We start from the raw sequence: 16,755 nt of genomic DNA, 5'->3' as shown, positions 1-16,755 counted from the left end.
CGCATCGTGGGCACATACCCTAAGGATCCTCCATAGACATCCCGTGTCTGATCCCTAACTGACATCGTCTGGCAGTTGGGCACTTCTTGATCTGCGCAGGACACTATGTCCCATGCAGCTTCACTGGAGTCCCGACAGCAACTACAGCAAAAGCACTGGCTAGCCTCCTCGATCTCCAGCACCACTCAATCCCAGGTTCGTAGGGTTGCTTCTCCTGGGCTCGGTAGTTCTCCTGTGGTGGCTGTTACCCATCAGAATTCACAATAGCCCTTACACTAATTACATGTGTGTATGTAAAAATGGCTGAAGAACTGGCTTCTCGCACCATCAGAGTGCGCAGAAAACTGACTTTGCAGGGCGCCACAATAGGATCTGTAGACAGGGGCTGGCTGGCACATTTCAGCCTGGGGGGCAACCACAGAGCAGTGGCCCTCAAGTTGCGGTGGCCCACCTTTGGCCTGCTTATCTCTGGCCGCTGCATTAAAGCAGCAGAGGTAACAGTCTAGTACATAGATATGGGAATATAATGGAGCTTGTTGCATACATACGGGAGCAGGACCAGACGTACTGCCTACATAGATACTGCAACAGAAGCAAGCTGATTACAGACATAGGAACTAAACTAACTGACTACATAGACACGAGAATGGAACCAAGATTACTACATAGATATGGGAAAGAAAAGGAGGAGCTTACTACACAGATATTGGAGCAAAACCTAGCTTACTACTAGCTTACTACAGAGATATGGGAGCAAAAAACGAGCTTACAACAGAGATACGGGAGCTGAACAAAGCTTACTACAGAGATAAGGGAGCAGAACTGAGCTTACCACAGAGATAGGGGAGCAGAACCGAGCTTACTACAGAGATAAGGGAGCAGAACTGAGCTTACTACAGAAATAAGGGAGCAGAAATGGGTACTACAGAGATAAGGGAGCAGAACCAAGCTTACTACAGAGATAGGGGAGCAGAACCGAGCTTACTACAGAGATAGGGGAGCAGAACCAAGGTTACTACAGAGGTAAGGGAGCAGAAATGAGCTTACTACAGAGATAAGGGAGCAGAACCAAGCTTACTACAGAGATAGGGGAGCAGAACCGAGCTTACTACAGAGATAGGGGAGCAGAACCAAGGTTACTACAGAGGTAAGGGAGCAGAAATGAGCTTACTACAGAGATAAGGGAGCAGAACCAAGCTTACTACAGAGATAAGGGAGCAGAACTGAGCTTACTACAGAAATAAGGGAGCAGAAATGGGTACTACAGAGATAAGGGAGCAGAACCAAGCTTACTACAGAGATAGGGGAGCAGAACCGAGCTTACTACAGAGATAGGGGAGCAGAACCAAGGTTACTACAGAGGTAAGGGAGCAGAAATGAGCTTACTACAGAGATAGGGGAGCAGAACCGAGCTTACTACAGAGATAAGGGAGCAGAACCAAGCTTACTACAGAGATAAGGGAGCAGAAATGGGTACTACAGAGATAAGGGAGCAGAACCAAGCTTACTACAGAGATAGGGGAGCAGAACCAAGCTTACTACAGAGGTAAGGGAGCAGAAATGAGCTTACTACAGAGATAAGGGAGCAGAACTAAGCTTACTACAGAGATAAGGGAGCAGAACTGAGCTTACTTTACTACAGAGATAAGGGAGCAGGACCGAACTTACTACATAGATACGTGAACAGAACCACTCTTACTACATAGATATGTGAACAGAAACGTGCTTACTAAGTCTACTACATGACTACAGCAACAGAACCAAGCCTCCTACATAGATATGGGAACAGAACCAAGCTTACTGCATACATATGGTGCCAGAATCCAGATTACTATCTAGATACGGTAACAGAGCCAAGCTTACTGCATAGATATGGTACCAGACCCACGCTTACTGCTTAGATATGGTACCATAACTGAGCTTACTATATAGATATGGGAAAATAACCAAGCTTACTGCATAGATACGGGAGCAAAACCAAGCTTACTACCTAGATACAGTACCATAACCCAGCTCACTTTATGTGCAAAAGTTTCCTAGTGTGGCCCTTTTGAACACCATCTGACGCGCCCCCAGGGCCGTGGGGTACGCGGCAGCCGGGCCTCTGCGTATGCCGGTGGGGGATATCACGGCAGCTGGCCCGGTCCGTGACCCAGGGCGGTCAGTAAAAAGGGGAATTTCTATTTATATGGGGTTTTTGGAATAGTGTTCGTGACGCCACCTGTGGATTGCGGCTAAAGGGTGCCGCCGCTGTGGAGCAGTCCTCTGGAGCTGGTGTTATGGCAGCAGGGATGGTGTGGCTCTCCACAGGAAGAGCTAGCTCCTGGGCAGTGTAGGATGTGAAAGTTGCGCTGGGCGTTGTAGTGCAGGGAGGGAAAGATCGCGCACATAAAGAATGGACGGAGGCAGTGCCGTGCAGTCATCCGAGTCTTTACTCACAGTTCTTATGACAGTTCCACTGGTGCACTGTACAGTTGTCGGCCTCCCACGTCGCGCTGCATTCCAGGCAGGGGTTCAACACTTCCTCAGGTAGATCAGGAGCACCTGACGGAACCCCACTTTCTTGTGTTCCTAGCTAGACCGTCTTCACGCTGGGTCTTTCTCCCTCCTGCCCTGCGCTTCTGACGCTCCCCCTGGGCCGTGTGTGGGGGAATACCCGGAGCCGGGTCTCTGTGTAATGCTGGGGGTTGTAGTCTCCGTGGCGGCGACCCGGTCCCGTGGCTCAGGGTGGTCAAACCAGTGGCGGATCTGTTTATTTGGATTTTTAATGCTTAAATGTCCGACTATGCCACCCGTGGATTGCGGTCACTGAGAACCGCCGCTGCGGGGCAGACCGCTGAGGCTGATGTTGTGTGCGCTGCAGAGGGTAGTTTAACTCCCCACGGGAGGAGTATAGCCTCAGGGCAGCGTGTGTAGATGGTGAGGGTTGTGGTGCATGGGCGCAGCAGAAATGACTCAGAGTCCGTGCAGTGCAGTTCAGGGTCTTTACTGTTGGTAATGAAGAAGGCCCTGCCGGGAGTACTGGCTAACATTAGAGGCCTGGTCAGTCTGTGAGCGAACAAGAGTCCCCCTGGCCAGGTGGAGGTGTAGGCCTTCCCATCTGACTGCACTCTTCCTGGCTACCCTGCTGTAGTCGTGTAGTAGCCCACGTCCCTGAGTGTACCGTGTGGTGCTCACCCATATGGCTGGTGACTTGGGGCTTTTAGTACCTTCCGCTCCTCGATGGCGGTGCCGGTCCCTTGCTTGTGACTGAGCCTCCGGGCTTTCTATGGCCAGAGGACCTGAAATCCCCTGTCAGGTGGTTTCTGCTGCTGGATGTGAATATCCTCACAGCCTCAGACTCCGATGTCCGGTTCTCTGCATCTTCTGCCAGGATGAGCTCTATCAGCTCCAATCCCTGGTCTTCAGCTCCTGGCTCCTACAGAGCTCCTTGCTGCTGCTCTGTCCCTTCCTCTGGAACTCGACTCCCTAACCCCGCCCCAGATCCTGTTTATAAAGGGCAGGTTCCTCCCCTCCCTGGACTGGGGCAGGAGGCGTTGCATGCAATAGTGCTCCTGGCCAGGAAAGCTCATGCTCGCTCTCAGACATGGTATTTCTACCACTGTGGCAACCAGACCCCTGGGGTGCCACATTCCCCCCTGGTAAATTTTAGTACTCCGGGACTAAACACATTTTGCAAAAACACAACAGGTAATAACAATACACTAACATATTTACAAGCAGTTTAGTCTTTATAGGTCACGGCGCTTCCGTAACCAGGTGTCCATGTCACCCAAGATGTATTTTGAGGGACCCGTCCCAAACCCTCAACGTAGGCCCTGGGGTGGCTACAGGGCATCGATGATCCGGAGTTGGACAACGTCTTCAGCCACCTCCACGGGTTTTTGTTCTGTGGTCTGGACAAAAGGAGCACTTAACAGGTGCAACTATTTACAAGGTACAGTGCCGGTCATTCATTGTCCATAACCTGTCAGTCCATAGACCCTGTCGGGTAACTTGAGAAACATAATTATTATTCATACAACAAACATAAAACATCTCAACATTTGCAATATACAGGTATATATATCGCATTTAAATTCTCCAGCGAGCGGGCTTCTGACCACTAGTGCTCCTGGTGGACCTACGTAACACACTATCTGGTGGTGTTCTTTCTGGGTCCCCTGTTTCCACCCCTTGTGTAGTGGGCTCGCTAGTGTCTGCACTACAGGTGTTTGGAGATGTTACAGGTAGGTTGGGCAGCTTTCTGCGTACTCTTTGGCTTACCACGGGCACGGCAGGCTCACTACTAGCAGAGGGTTGGTTCTCCTGGGCTGCTGATATGAAATCTTCTGCCTCCGGGGCCGGACGCTCTCCCAACACTACTTGCTCTTCTGTAGGCTCTTGAGGGGCTGGCTGGAGAAAGGTAAGGACGGGTACCACAATAGCGTTGTTAATTTGTGTCCAGGACCGGGGAAATTCTCCGAGTACTGTACTGACCATTTCTTCCCTTTCCACTGCGGGTTGAGGGCTATCTTGGTCTTCATCAGTGCTTTGCAGCTGCTCGGGACACTTCTTCAGGTGGTCTCTGGAGACAGTGGCTGTGGTCTCTCCTCCATCCTTACTGATAATACATACTTTTGGATTTTCATGGCTTGAGGGCAGTACTGTGTACGAGTCTTTCTCCCACTGGTCATCCAACTTATGGAGCCGCCTCTTCCTCTTCAAGACCTGCTCTCCAGGTGCCAGGGGAACAGCGGGAGCATGCTGGTTGTAAGTCCTCTCTTGCCTTTCTCTTGCTTGAGACAGACTTCTCTCAACACTCTCCGGCACTTTCCGGTACTGCTGCTGCCGTTCTGTATCCCAGTCTGCCTCTGGCGAGGTGTCCTCGGGTGTCAGGACTCCCATATCCAGGTCAATAGGCAGCTTACCAGGTCTTGCTCTCATTATGTAAGCCGGGATGCAGTTGGTGGAATTTACTGGGATGTGGTTATACAAGTCCACCAGATCAGGCAGTTTTTCAGGCCACAGACTGCGTTCTTCCAGGGGCAACGTTTTCAGCAAGTCTATCACCACCTGGTTCATCTTCTCGCACAATCCGTTGGTTTGGGGGTGATAGGGCGTTGTCCTTATCTTCTTGCAGCCATACAGGTTGCAGAACTCCTGGAAGACCTCCGCTTCGAAGGCTGGGCCTTGGTCAGTCAACACTTACTCCGGATACCCGTGTGGACGGCAGAAGTGCAGCTGGAAGGCTCTAGCTGCTGTCTGAGCTGTTAAGTCCTTGACAGGGACCACCACCAGGAACCGGGAGTAGTGGTCTACGATGGTGAGGGCGTAGACGTACCCGGACCTACTTGGAGCCAGCTTCACATGGTCCAGGGCTACCAGTTCTAGTGGCTGCTTGGTGATGATGGGCTGCAGGGGAGTCTTCTGGCTGGCACGGTCCTTCCTTCTCAGGTTGCACGGGCCGCAGTCTCTGCACCATCTCTCAATGGCCCCTCTGATGCCTACCCAGAAGAACCTTTCGCTCAACAGGAACTCCAACTTCTTCCATCCAAAGTGCCCTGCTCCGTTGTGGTATGCCTCCAGGACCATAGCCGCATCTCGTCTCGGGACCACTACCTGCCAGGTCAGCTCATGTGTCCGGGAGTTGACAATTCTCCGGCTCAGCTTCCCTTTGTAGAGAAACAGTTTACTCTTCTCCATCCACAGCTGTTTGGTCTCTTCCGGAGCGTCTGGGTCAAGGCGGGCATCAGCCTGTGTCAGCATCTCTTTTACCAGGCGGACGGCTGGGTCACTGTCTTGCGTCTCCGCCCAGCTGTAGTGGGGTAAGGGATTGAACATGGCAGAGTGCTTGTCCCTTACACAGTGGGAACACTGGGTAATCCCATGATGGTGGAACGCAGGGAGTTCAATCTCTTCCAGTTCTTCTGGATCTTCCCCTCCGTCCGGCAAGTTCGGCATCCTGGACAGGGCATCTGCGTTGGCATTTGTGCGTCCCGCCCGGTATTTGATGGTAAACTCATAGTTGGACAGCCGGGCCATCCATCTTTGCTCCAGGGCACCAAGTCTTGCAGTGTCCAGGTGTGTCAATGGGTTGTTGTCCGTGTACACAGTGAACTTGGCAGAGGCAAGGTAATGTTTGAAACGTTCCGTCACTGCCCACATCACTGCCAGGAACTCTAGCTTGAAGGAGCTATAATTCTCAGGGTTTCTCTCTGTGGGCCGTAGTTTTCGGTTTGCGTAAGCGATTACCCGTTCTCTGCCCTGTTGGATCTGGGATAGTGCGGCTCCCAGCCCCACGTTACAGGTGTCTGTGTGGAGGATGAAAGGCTGGCCGTAATCAGGGTAAGCCAGGATCTCATCCCTCATGAGGGCCATCTTCAGCTGGCGGAAAGACTCCTCTTCCAGCTTGTCCCACCTGAAGGGCGGCTTCTGATTCTTGGTCTTTGACTGACCTAACAGGAGGTCTTGCATAGGGGCTGCCATTTTGGTGAACCCGGGGATGAATCTTCGGTAGTAGCCTACCAACCAGAGGAACTGCCGCACTTCCTTTATGCTGGAGGGTCTTGGCCAGTCCTTAATCACTGTGATCTTATCAGGGTCTGGAGCTACTCCATCAGCACTCACCATGTGTCCCAGGTACTGTACCTTTGGTTTCAGTAGATGACACTTGGAAGGTTTCACCTTTAGGCCGTAGCCTGCCAGGGCGTCAAACACCTCTGCCAGGTGTTTCAGATGGTCCTCATATGTTTTGGAATACACGATGATATCGTCCAGGTATAGCAGGACCGTCTCGAAATTCCTGTGCCCCAGGCAGCACTCCATCAACCGCTGGAAGGTTCCTGGTGCGTTGCAGAGCCCAAACGGCATACAGTTGAATTCGCTGAGACCCATCGGGGTGGTGAACGTGGTCTTCTCCTTGTCTGCCTCTGCTACAGGAACCTGCCAGTACCCGCTAGTAAGATCCAAAGTGGAGAAGAAGTTAGCAGACTTTAATGCAGCTAAAGATTCCTCTATCCTAGGTAACGGGTACGCATCTTTGTGTGTGATACGGTTGATCTTTCTGTAATCTACACACATTCTCATGGTGCCATCTTTCTTTTTCACAAGAACTAGTGGAGCTGCCCAGGGGCTACAGCTGTCCCTGATTACCCCAGCCTCCTTCATTTCTCGCAACATTCCCTTGGCATTCTGATAGTGTGCAGGGAGTACAGGTCGGTATCTTTCCTTTATGGGTGGATAGTCTCCGGTGGGGATGTGGTGTTCTACCCCCTTTACTTGCCCAAAGTCTAGCGGGTGTTTGCTAAAGACTCTTTCGTACTCCTGCACCACCCGGTAGACTCCCTGTTTTTGGTGTGAGGGAGTGGAGTCGGTGCCCACATGCAGCTTCTGACACCAGTCCTCCATTTGTTTCTTGGAGCCGTTACCCTCCTCTGGTTGAGATGGAGGCAAGGGTTCCACGGCCTTTACAGAGTTTTGGTTAACGGTGAACAATTTGGCTAAAGTGGCATACCGGGGCAAGTATACTTCTCTTTCCCCAATGTTTAGGATGCGGACGGGTACCCTCCCATGGCGTACATCGACCACCCCCCGCGCTGTCAAAATGGTGGGCCTACTGTCTGAGTAGATGGGTTCTACCATGGCTTGGTAGTCCCTTCCTCTTAACCCAATTGCAGTCCGGCACCAGATCATCATCTCACTTTTTGGGGGCATGGCGATAGGGAACGGGTCACTCATCCTAATGCTACCAATCTCACCACCAGATAGTTCTACCTGTCGCCTTTTCATCAAGGCTCTGATCTTTTTTTGTAGGACACGCTGTTGGCTGGAGCTGGCGTTCATCGCAACCTGCTGTAATATGACAATTATCTCTGCAAGACAATTTTCAATAACATTAGTACCCAAGGTTATCTTAGGGTGGCTTTCACGACGGTCAATGTCCACAATAATCAGTCCTTGCGCTGGCAGTTCAACTTTACCAATTTTGATGGTCACCTCCTTGAATCCCACCTGCGGTACGGGCTGACCATTGCTGGCGATGATGCTCAGATCGTCATCTGGGTAGCGGGTAATATCTGAGTCATTCTAGTACCGCTTAAAAAGCACATAGGGGATGGTGGTTACCTGTGACCCGGTGTCCAGTAGTGCACTCATAGGAATGCCATCCAGCACTACTGGCAAGACCGGTCGTCCCCCTACGTACTTATCACGCCAGCTCGATGGGCTTGATGGTCTTATGCCTGGGGGTCGGCCCTCTGCCCCAGGTTGGGCCCGTTTAAATGACAGTACCTTGCCATATGTCCTGGTTGGTTGCAGTGGCGGCAGATGGGTTGTCCGTCCTGGTCATAGCGGTCGCTGGGCCTTCCTCTGGATGATGGGATCCTCCTCCGTCGGCTCCAAGGGACGTCCTCCGGACTGGAAGCCAGCTGGATCTTTCCTGGGGGGGCCACCTGTAAAGACTGCACAGTTCTGGTTAGCACGGCAACGCTTTTGGTCAGCTCTTGGACCTGATGATGCAGGTCTGCAGCCGGGCTTTGTCCAAAGCCTGTGCATCAGCTCCCACAGGCTCTGCAGACAAGGGCGCCGCCTCCTGGTGATAGGTGATAGCGGAGCGCCTGTGGGTTACAGCGCCACCTGGTGCCGGTTCTCGGAGCACCCGGATGGCCCTGTCTTTAAATTGCGCAAAGTCCAAATCAGGGTTCTGCAAGGCCATTACACGCAACTGGGTTCGGTGGGCGCTGGACTGTAGACCCTCAATGAACTGTTCAGTCAACAGCTTATCCTCATTCCGCACGCTGTCAGGGTCTGCCTGCTTAATGGCTCTCAGGGCCTCCTGCAAATTCAAAGCATAGTCCCGTATACTGTCTTGTGCCCGCTGTTTGCATCCATAAAATTTTAGTTTGATCTCTGCTGAGGTGCGGGTATCAAAAGTGTCCTTTAGACGGGCCAGTATTTCCTTTACAGTCCCCTTTTCCCTGGCTGACCAGGACTTCACTTCTCTTTGGGCCGCTCCGATTAACTGGCCTGTCAGGATGCTCACTTTTTTTTGTTCCTCGGACAGGGGGTATACTTTGAATAAACTATACAGTCTTTCTTTAAAGTCGCTCAGGGTATGCGACTCTCCTGAGTACTGGGGTAACCATGCCGCTCCGGGGATATACGGCATCGTGAACGGCATCACTGCGGCTGCAGCCGCGCTTGCGGTTGGAGCTCCCTCCATTCCTGGTGTCTTCCTCCCCCCCGGTTAACCGTGGCCTACCTTCCGTTGCTTCTTCTCCGCAGGCCGCGGCTCCGCAGGCAATCGTCGGGGCCGAGGACCTTGCGTCGCGCTCGGGTGACGTCGGCGTCCGCTGGGCTCCTTCCAGGACCTTGCGCAGCGTCAGTACGTAAGGCGGGGCTTCAGCTCTCACGCGCTTTTGGCATCCACGCCCCTCTTCTTCCCGCGCGGTGTCCCGAAAATGCGCCCAATGGCGGGAAAATGGCTGCGGATGGCGGGAAACTTCACCACTGTAAGTATCACAGTCTTTCTTCAGGCACGCAGTACCCGGTGGTTGGGGGCACGAGATCCTGCCGACTACGCCAAAGTTGACGCGCCCCCTGGGCCGTGTGTGGGGGGATACCCGGAGCCAGGTCGCTGTGTAATGCTGGGGGTTGTAGTCTCCGCGGCGGCGACCCGGTCCCGTGGCTCAGGGTGGTCAAACCAGTGGCGGATCTGTTTATTTGGATTTTTAATGTTTAAATGTCCGACTACGCCACCCGTGGATTGCGGTCACTGAGAACCGCCGCTGCGGGGCAGACTGCTGAGGCTGATGTTGTGTGCGCAGCAGAGGGTAGTATAACTCCCCACGGGAGGAGTATAGCCTCAGGGCAGCGTGTGTAGATGGTGAGGGTTGTGGTGCATGGGCGCAGCAGAAATGACTCAGAGTCCGTGCAGTGCAGTTCAGGGTCTTTACTGTTGGTAATGAAGAAGGCCCTGCCGGGAGTACTGGCTAACATTAGAGGCCTGGTCAGTCTGTGAGCGAACAAGAGTCTCCCTGGCCAGGTGGAGGTGTAGGCCTTCCCGTCTGACTGCACTCTTCCTTGCTACCCTGCTGTAGTCGTGTAGTAGCCCACGTCCCTGAGTGTACCGTGTGGTGCTCACCCGTATGGCTGGTGACTTGGGGCCTTTAGTACCTTCCGCTCCTCGATGGCGGTGCCGGTCCCTTGCTTGTGACTGAGCCTCCGGGTTTTCTATGGCCAGAGGACCTGAAATCCCCTGCCAGGTGGTTTCTGCTGCTGGATGTGAATATCTTCACAGCCTCGGACTCCGGTGTCCGGTTCTCTGCGTCTTCTGCCAGGATGAGCTCTATCAGCTCCAATCCCTGGTCTTCAGCTCCTGACTCCTACAGAGCTCCTTGCTGCTGCTCTGTCCCTTCCTCTGGAACTCGACTCCCTAACCCCACCCCAGATCCAGTTTATAAAGGGCAGGTTCCTCCCCTCCCTGGACTGGGGCAGGAGGCGTTGCATGCAATAGTGCTCCTGGCCAGGAAAGCCCATGCTCGCTCTCAGACATGGTATTTCTACCACTGTGGCAACCAGACCCCTGGGGTGCAACACTTCCCACTCTCAATCTCGTTCAGGTGCTCTGAAGCCCTTCCTGTACGTTGGAGTTCCCGGACCTGCTTGACCCTCACGGGGATTAGAATGAGGCTTCGGCAACTGACTATATAAGACAGAAGCCTCCGGTTTTCCCAGCCGAGACCTGGAGTTACACGGCTGGACCAGGGGCCGGTCCCCTTCCTGCGGCCTACGATCCCTCTGTCTTCTGACAGATGCGGGGCATATGGGTGCCGTCCTGCACTCGCCGTACCCCCTAGGATCCCTTCTGTAGATTGGAGCCTACTCCTCTGCTCCCCTCCTGGGCCTCTAGCACTGGGCCCTGCTTGTGGAGCAGAGCTCCTAAAGAGACTCTGCTCCCTGACTGTTCTCCACTGACTCCTCTTCTGAACTCTCCTGCCACCCTAAAATGGCTCCCCTTTATATACCTACTACTATAGTGCTCCCTTAAACTACTTCCTCCCCCCACACCCACTACTGGTTCCCCCTACCTCTGGGTTCCACCTACACCAGACAGGGTCAGGGCTCAGCAGCTGCGCTCATGCATGTTGCCCCTCCAGCCGGCCTGGAGCAGTGTAGTGTTGGATGCAGGTGTTGGGGTTCCGGGCAGCACTCCCTCCTTACCTGAGAGAAGGGGATACCACACCTCTGGGTGAGGTGCAGTACCTTTGTGGCGACTGAACCCTCAGGGGCGCCACACTCCCCCCTGGTAAAACACAGCACGTCCGCAGGCTGGAACAGAGTAAAACACGGTAAAGTAGACATGCAAATTTTTTTAAGAATGCATTTACATATAAGATTATAAAACATAACATTTCTTCCCTTTATGGGAGACACTTTTTCTTGAACGTTACAGGGTATTATAACATTATAAGAGCATTTTTTTCAATAAAATTTCGGTATCAGGGTGTAACTGTAGCAGCATGAGGGACCCATCCGCAAACCCTCAACGTAGGCCCTGGGCATGGCTGCAGGGCATAGGCGATCCTGGTGGTGGACCACGTCTTCCGCCACGCCAAACGGGTTTTTCTTTTGAGGTCAAGTGTTCCCAATATAAAACCAATAGGAAGCACTTTAAGAAGTGCAGAATTATATACAAGACAAGTTTTCGGCTGTTCACAGTCCCCAGCCTGGAGTCTGTATACCCTGACGGGTAATTATGAAAATACTATTAGAAAAACATTATTTCAAATTTAAACTACAGCACCCTTACGGATGGCTATTTACATTTGGTCCCACTTGCTGGACTAATAGTGGGGTCCCCGCCTGGGGTACTGCTGATTTTTACCTGACCCAGTCGGGTCATACGGTATGCCCTGCGGGGGGTGTCCTCGACGACGCGGTACACTTGCAGGGCGTACCACCCGCGCTCCCTGTGGTGACGTGTATAGGTGACTCGGTCACCAGGGTATAGATTCCGGTCGGGATGGCCCTGTTCCAGCTCGGGCTCAACATCCCGCCGATTTACAAAAATGTCTCTTGAAAAGTTGGGATCTCTGATAAAGCCCCACCCAGCCTTCAGGTCGAACTTGACCACGAGTCCCTCCTCACGGGGGCTGGGGTGGGCTGACTCCACCTGACGGGCTTGAGCCTTTTCGGCCTTGTTCCGGGCTTCCAGACGTTCACACCGCGCCCGCCGAGTGCCCCACTCCTTCTCCAACTGCTGGAGCTCCCGCCTGCAGAATTCCTTCCTCTGCAGGGCTTCGGCCTGGGTCTCCCATGGGAACCCCATCAGGTCCCCCCCCCAGTTGTCCCAGCAAAACTCCTCTCCGCAGGAGTAGGCAACCGGGGGCGCTGGTGTCGGGAGTAGCAGGTACGGCTGCTGGTCCTCGATCCGGGAGGACCAGTCGAAGGTTGGCGCGCCGTACACCCACTCGGGTGCCGGAGATGGAGGCTCCGGGAGGGCGTCCAGTAGAAGGCCCCTGGCTTCGGCACCCGGGAGTGGAGGTTCCGGGGGGGGCACTAAGTGAAATGTCCTCAGGGTCAGCGCCCGGGAGTGGAAGTTCCGGGCAGAGCAGCTGCTCCAGAGAGGGCATGGCGAAATACGGGGAGTGTTGATGGAGGCCCAGGAGCAGGTCGGCGCTTGCAGTGCCCGGGACAGGGGAACTCTTACTACCTGCTCCTGTGCTGTATACGGCCTCCTGGTGCTCTTTGGGCTCCACCGGGGCTGGGGTGCTGCTCTCCACCGTGCTGCCAACTTTTCCAGCAACTCGCTCCTCCATTTGGTGACCGCTGCTTGCTAGGCCTGTTCCACTTGTCGGCTCAGCTCCAGGACTTCACTTTGGAGGAACTCCGCGTCCCCTGGGGACACTTTTCCAGCTTCCCCCTCCAGGGTGAGGGGGTCGCTTGCCACTCTAGCAGGCCAGAGGCGGAGGCTTGGTCTTGGGGTCCGTCCATGCTGGCTGCCGGGTGCGGTCTGTCTAGACTGGTTAAGACCACACCCTGTCTCCATTCCTTCTCTCCTCCTCCTCTCCTCTTTCGGGGGCAGTCCCATGGCAATCTGCTGTCGGTCACTCCTTGCGATGTCCTCCCTGCCTTGACGGACACATCTATGCGGACAGTTACTGTTGCAAGAGGCAGGGTATGCTTTTGGCGCCATTCTGGGACCCGGCCCACGATGGGAGGTTCCATATTGTTGTCTTTGATCACGCACATAATGGCGCCCGTTCTTCTGAGGCGGGCGCCACATTCAGTATCATAACACAGTTCTTTAGGCACACTTCACCAGCCGATAACGGGTTCTGTTCGTGACGCCAGATCTGACGCGCCCCCAGGGCCGTGGGGTACTCGGCAGCCGGGCCTCTGCGTATGCTGGTTGGGGATATCACGGTAGCTGGCCCGGTCCGTGACCCAGGGCGGTCAGTAAAAAGGGGAATTTCTATTTATATGGAGTTTTTGGAATAGTGTTTGTGACGCCACCTGTGGATTGCGGCTAAAGGGTGCCGCCACTGCGGAGCAGTCCTCTGGAGCTGGTGTTACGGTAGCAGGGATGGTGTGGCTCTCCACAGGTAGAGCTAGCTCCAGGGCAGTGCAGGATGTGAAAGTTGCGCTGGGTGTTGTAGTGCAGGGAGGGAAAGATGGCGCAGATAAAGAATGGACGGAGGCAGTGCGGTGCAGTCATCCGAGTCTTTACTCACAGTTCTTATGACAGTTCCACTGGTGCACTGTACAGTTGTCGGCCTCCCACGTCACGCTGCGTTCACCAGGCAGGGGTTAAGCACTTCCTCAGGTAGATCAGGAGCACCTGACGGAACCCCACTTTCTTGTGTTCCTAGCTAGACCGTCTTCACGCTGGGTCTTTCTCCCTCCTGCCCTGCGCTTCCCACTCTCAATCCCGTTCGGGTGCTCTGAAGCCCCTCCTGTACATTGGAGTTCCCGGACCTGCTTGACCCTCACGGGGATTAGAATGAGGCTTCGGCAACTGACTTTATAAGCCAGAAGCCTCCGGTTTTCCCAGCCGAGACCTGGAGTTACACGGCTGGACCAGGGGCAGGTCCCCTTCCTGCGGCCTACGATCCCTCTGTCTTCTGACAGATGCGGGGCGTACGGGTGCCGTCCTGCATTCGCCGTACCCCCTAGGATCCCTTCTGTAGATCAGAGCCTACTCCTCTGCTCCCCTCCTGGGCCTCTAGCACTGGGCCCTACTTGTGGAGCAGAGCTCCTAAAGAGACTCTGCTCCCTGACTGTTCTCCACTGACTCCTCTGCCGAACTCTCCTGCCACCCTAAAATGGCTCCCCTTTATATACCTACTACTATAGTGCTCCCTTAAACTACTTCCTCCACCCACACCCACTACTGGTTCCCCCTACCTCTGGGTTCCCCCCACTCCAGCCAGGGTCAGGGCTCAGCAGCTGCGCTCATGCGTGTTGCCCCTCCAGCCGGCCTGGAGCAGTGTAATGTTGGATGCAGGTGTTGGGGTTCCGGGCAGCACTCCCTCCTTACCTGAGAGAAGGGAATACCACACCTCTGGGTGAGGTGCAGTACCTCTGTGGCGAATGAACCCTCAGGGGTGCCACACATCTTTAAAAAAAATAAAAAATCTTTTGAATCTTTATTTTCATCCTTAAAAATATTTTTAGATTCTGTGTTAGGATACAGCTGTTTACATACTCTCTGCGCTCATCAAATCACTGCTCCAGATGCAGTTTGCATAGAGACAATCAATTGTCCACTTCTTTATTTTCTCATAAACCCAACTGAAATAATGAGAGAAGCAGAAGAGAAAGTGCTTGTCTCTATAAAAATTGCATATGGAGCCGTGATGTGACGAGCGCAAAGAGTAAAAAACAGACGAATCCTAATAGTACATTACACAATGTTAAGAGTCGGTGAAGTTCTACAAAATGTTCTAGACTCCTCTTTAAAGTCAACTTGTCACCTTGAGAAACGCTGTTTACCTGAAGATGTAGGGTCGATCTGCAGGTAAATAGAGTTTAAAGCCCGGTTAGTCGGCTTACTGGAAACGTGTTGGCTACAGTGAGAATTTTTATTCTCCCTGTAAAGGCAGGCAGCACTCCAATTGTGAGAAAAAGATGAGGACCATCAGGTGTGGCTAATAAAGTCCTCATCTTTTTCTTATAATTGGAGTGCTACCCGCCTTTATTTTTTAAATATATTTGCCTGACGATTGGAATATTGTCTGGGAGGCCTTGCACCCATCATTTCAATTTTCTGGTGCTGTTCCACTTTCTTATCAACTATATACAGTCATATGAAAAAGTTTGGGCACCCCTATTAATCTTAAGCTTAATGTTTTATAAAAATTGGTGTTTTTGCAACAGCTATTTCAGTTTGATATATGTAATAACTGTTGGACACAGTAATGTTTCTGCCTTGAAATGAGGTTTATTGTGCTAACAGAAAATGTGCAATCTGCATTCAAACAAAATTTGACCGGTGCATAAGTATGGGCACCCTTATCATTTTCTTGTTTTAAATACTCCTGCCTACTTTTTACTGACTTACTAAAGCACTTTTTTGGTTTTGTAACCTCATTGAGCTTTGAACTTTATAGCCAGGTGTATGCAATCATGAGAAAAGCTACTTAAAGTGGCCACTTGCAAGTTGTTCTCCTGTTTGAATCTCCTCTGAAGAGTGGCATCATGGGCTCCTCAAAACAACTGTCAAATGATCTGAAAACAAAGATTATTCAACATAGTTGTTCAGGGGAAGGATACAAAAAGCTGTCTCAGAGATTTAACCTGTCAGTTTCCACTGTGAGGAACATAGTAAGGAAATGGAAGAACATAGGGACAGTTCTTGTTAAGGCCAGAAGTGTCAGGACAAGAAAAACATCAGAAAGGCAGAGAAGAAGAATGGTGAGATCAGTCAAGGACAATCCTCAGACCACCTCCAGAGAGCTGCAGCATCAACTTGCTGCAGATGGTGTCACTGTGCATCGGTCAACTATACAACGCACTTTGCACAAGGAGAAGCTGTATGGGAGAGTGATGCGAAAGAAGCTGTTTCTGCAAGTACGCACAAACAGAGTCGGCTGAGGTATGCAAAAGCACATTTGAAGAAGCCTATTTCTTTTTGGAAGAAGGTCCTGTGGACTGATGAAACCAAGATTGAGTTGTTTGGTCATACAAAAAGGCGTTATGCATGGTGGCAAAAAAACACAGCATTCCAAGAAAAACACTTGCTACCCACAGTAAAATTTGGTGGAGGTTCCATCATGCTTTGGGGCTGTGTGGTCAATGCCGGCACTGGGAATCTTGTTAAAGTTGAGGGACGCATGGATTCCACTCAGTATCAGCAGATTCTTGGCAATAGTGTTCAAGAATCAGTGATAAAGTTGAAGTTACGCAGTGGATGGATCTTTCAGCAAGACAATGATCCAAAACACCGCTCCAAATCTACTCAGGCATTCATGCAGAGGAACAATTACAATGTTCTGGAATGGCCATCCCAGTCCCCAGACCTGAATATCATTGAACGTCTGTGGGATCATTTGAAGAGGCTGTCCATGCTCGGCGACCATCAAACTTAACTGAACTGGAATTGTTTTGTAAAGAGGAATGGTCAAAAATACCTTCATCCAGGATCCAGGAATTCATTAAAAGCTACAGGAAGCGACTAGAGGCTGTTATTTTTGCAAAAGGAGGATCTACTAAATATTAATGTCACTTTTCTGGTGAGGTGCCCATGCTTATGCACCTGTCAAATTTTGTTTG

This window comes from Phyllobates terribilis, unplaced genomic scaffold, assembly GCF_046119375.1.
Source record: "Phyllobates terribilis strain yellow unplaced genomic scaffold, ASM4611937v1 Scaffold_2__4_contigs__length_985480577, whole genome shotgun sequence".
NCBI lineage: Eukaryota > Metazoa > Chordata > Amphibia > Anura > Dendrobatidae > Phyllobates > Phyllobates terribilis.
Note: the sequence above shows the minus strand (reverse complement) of the source record.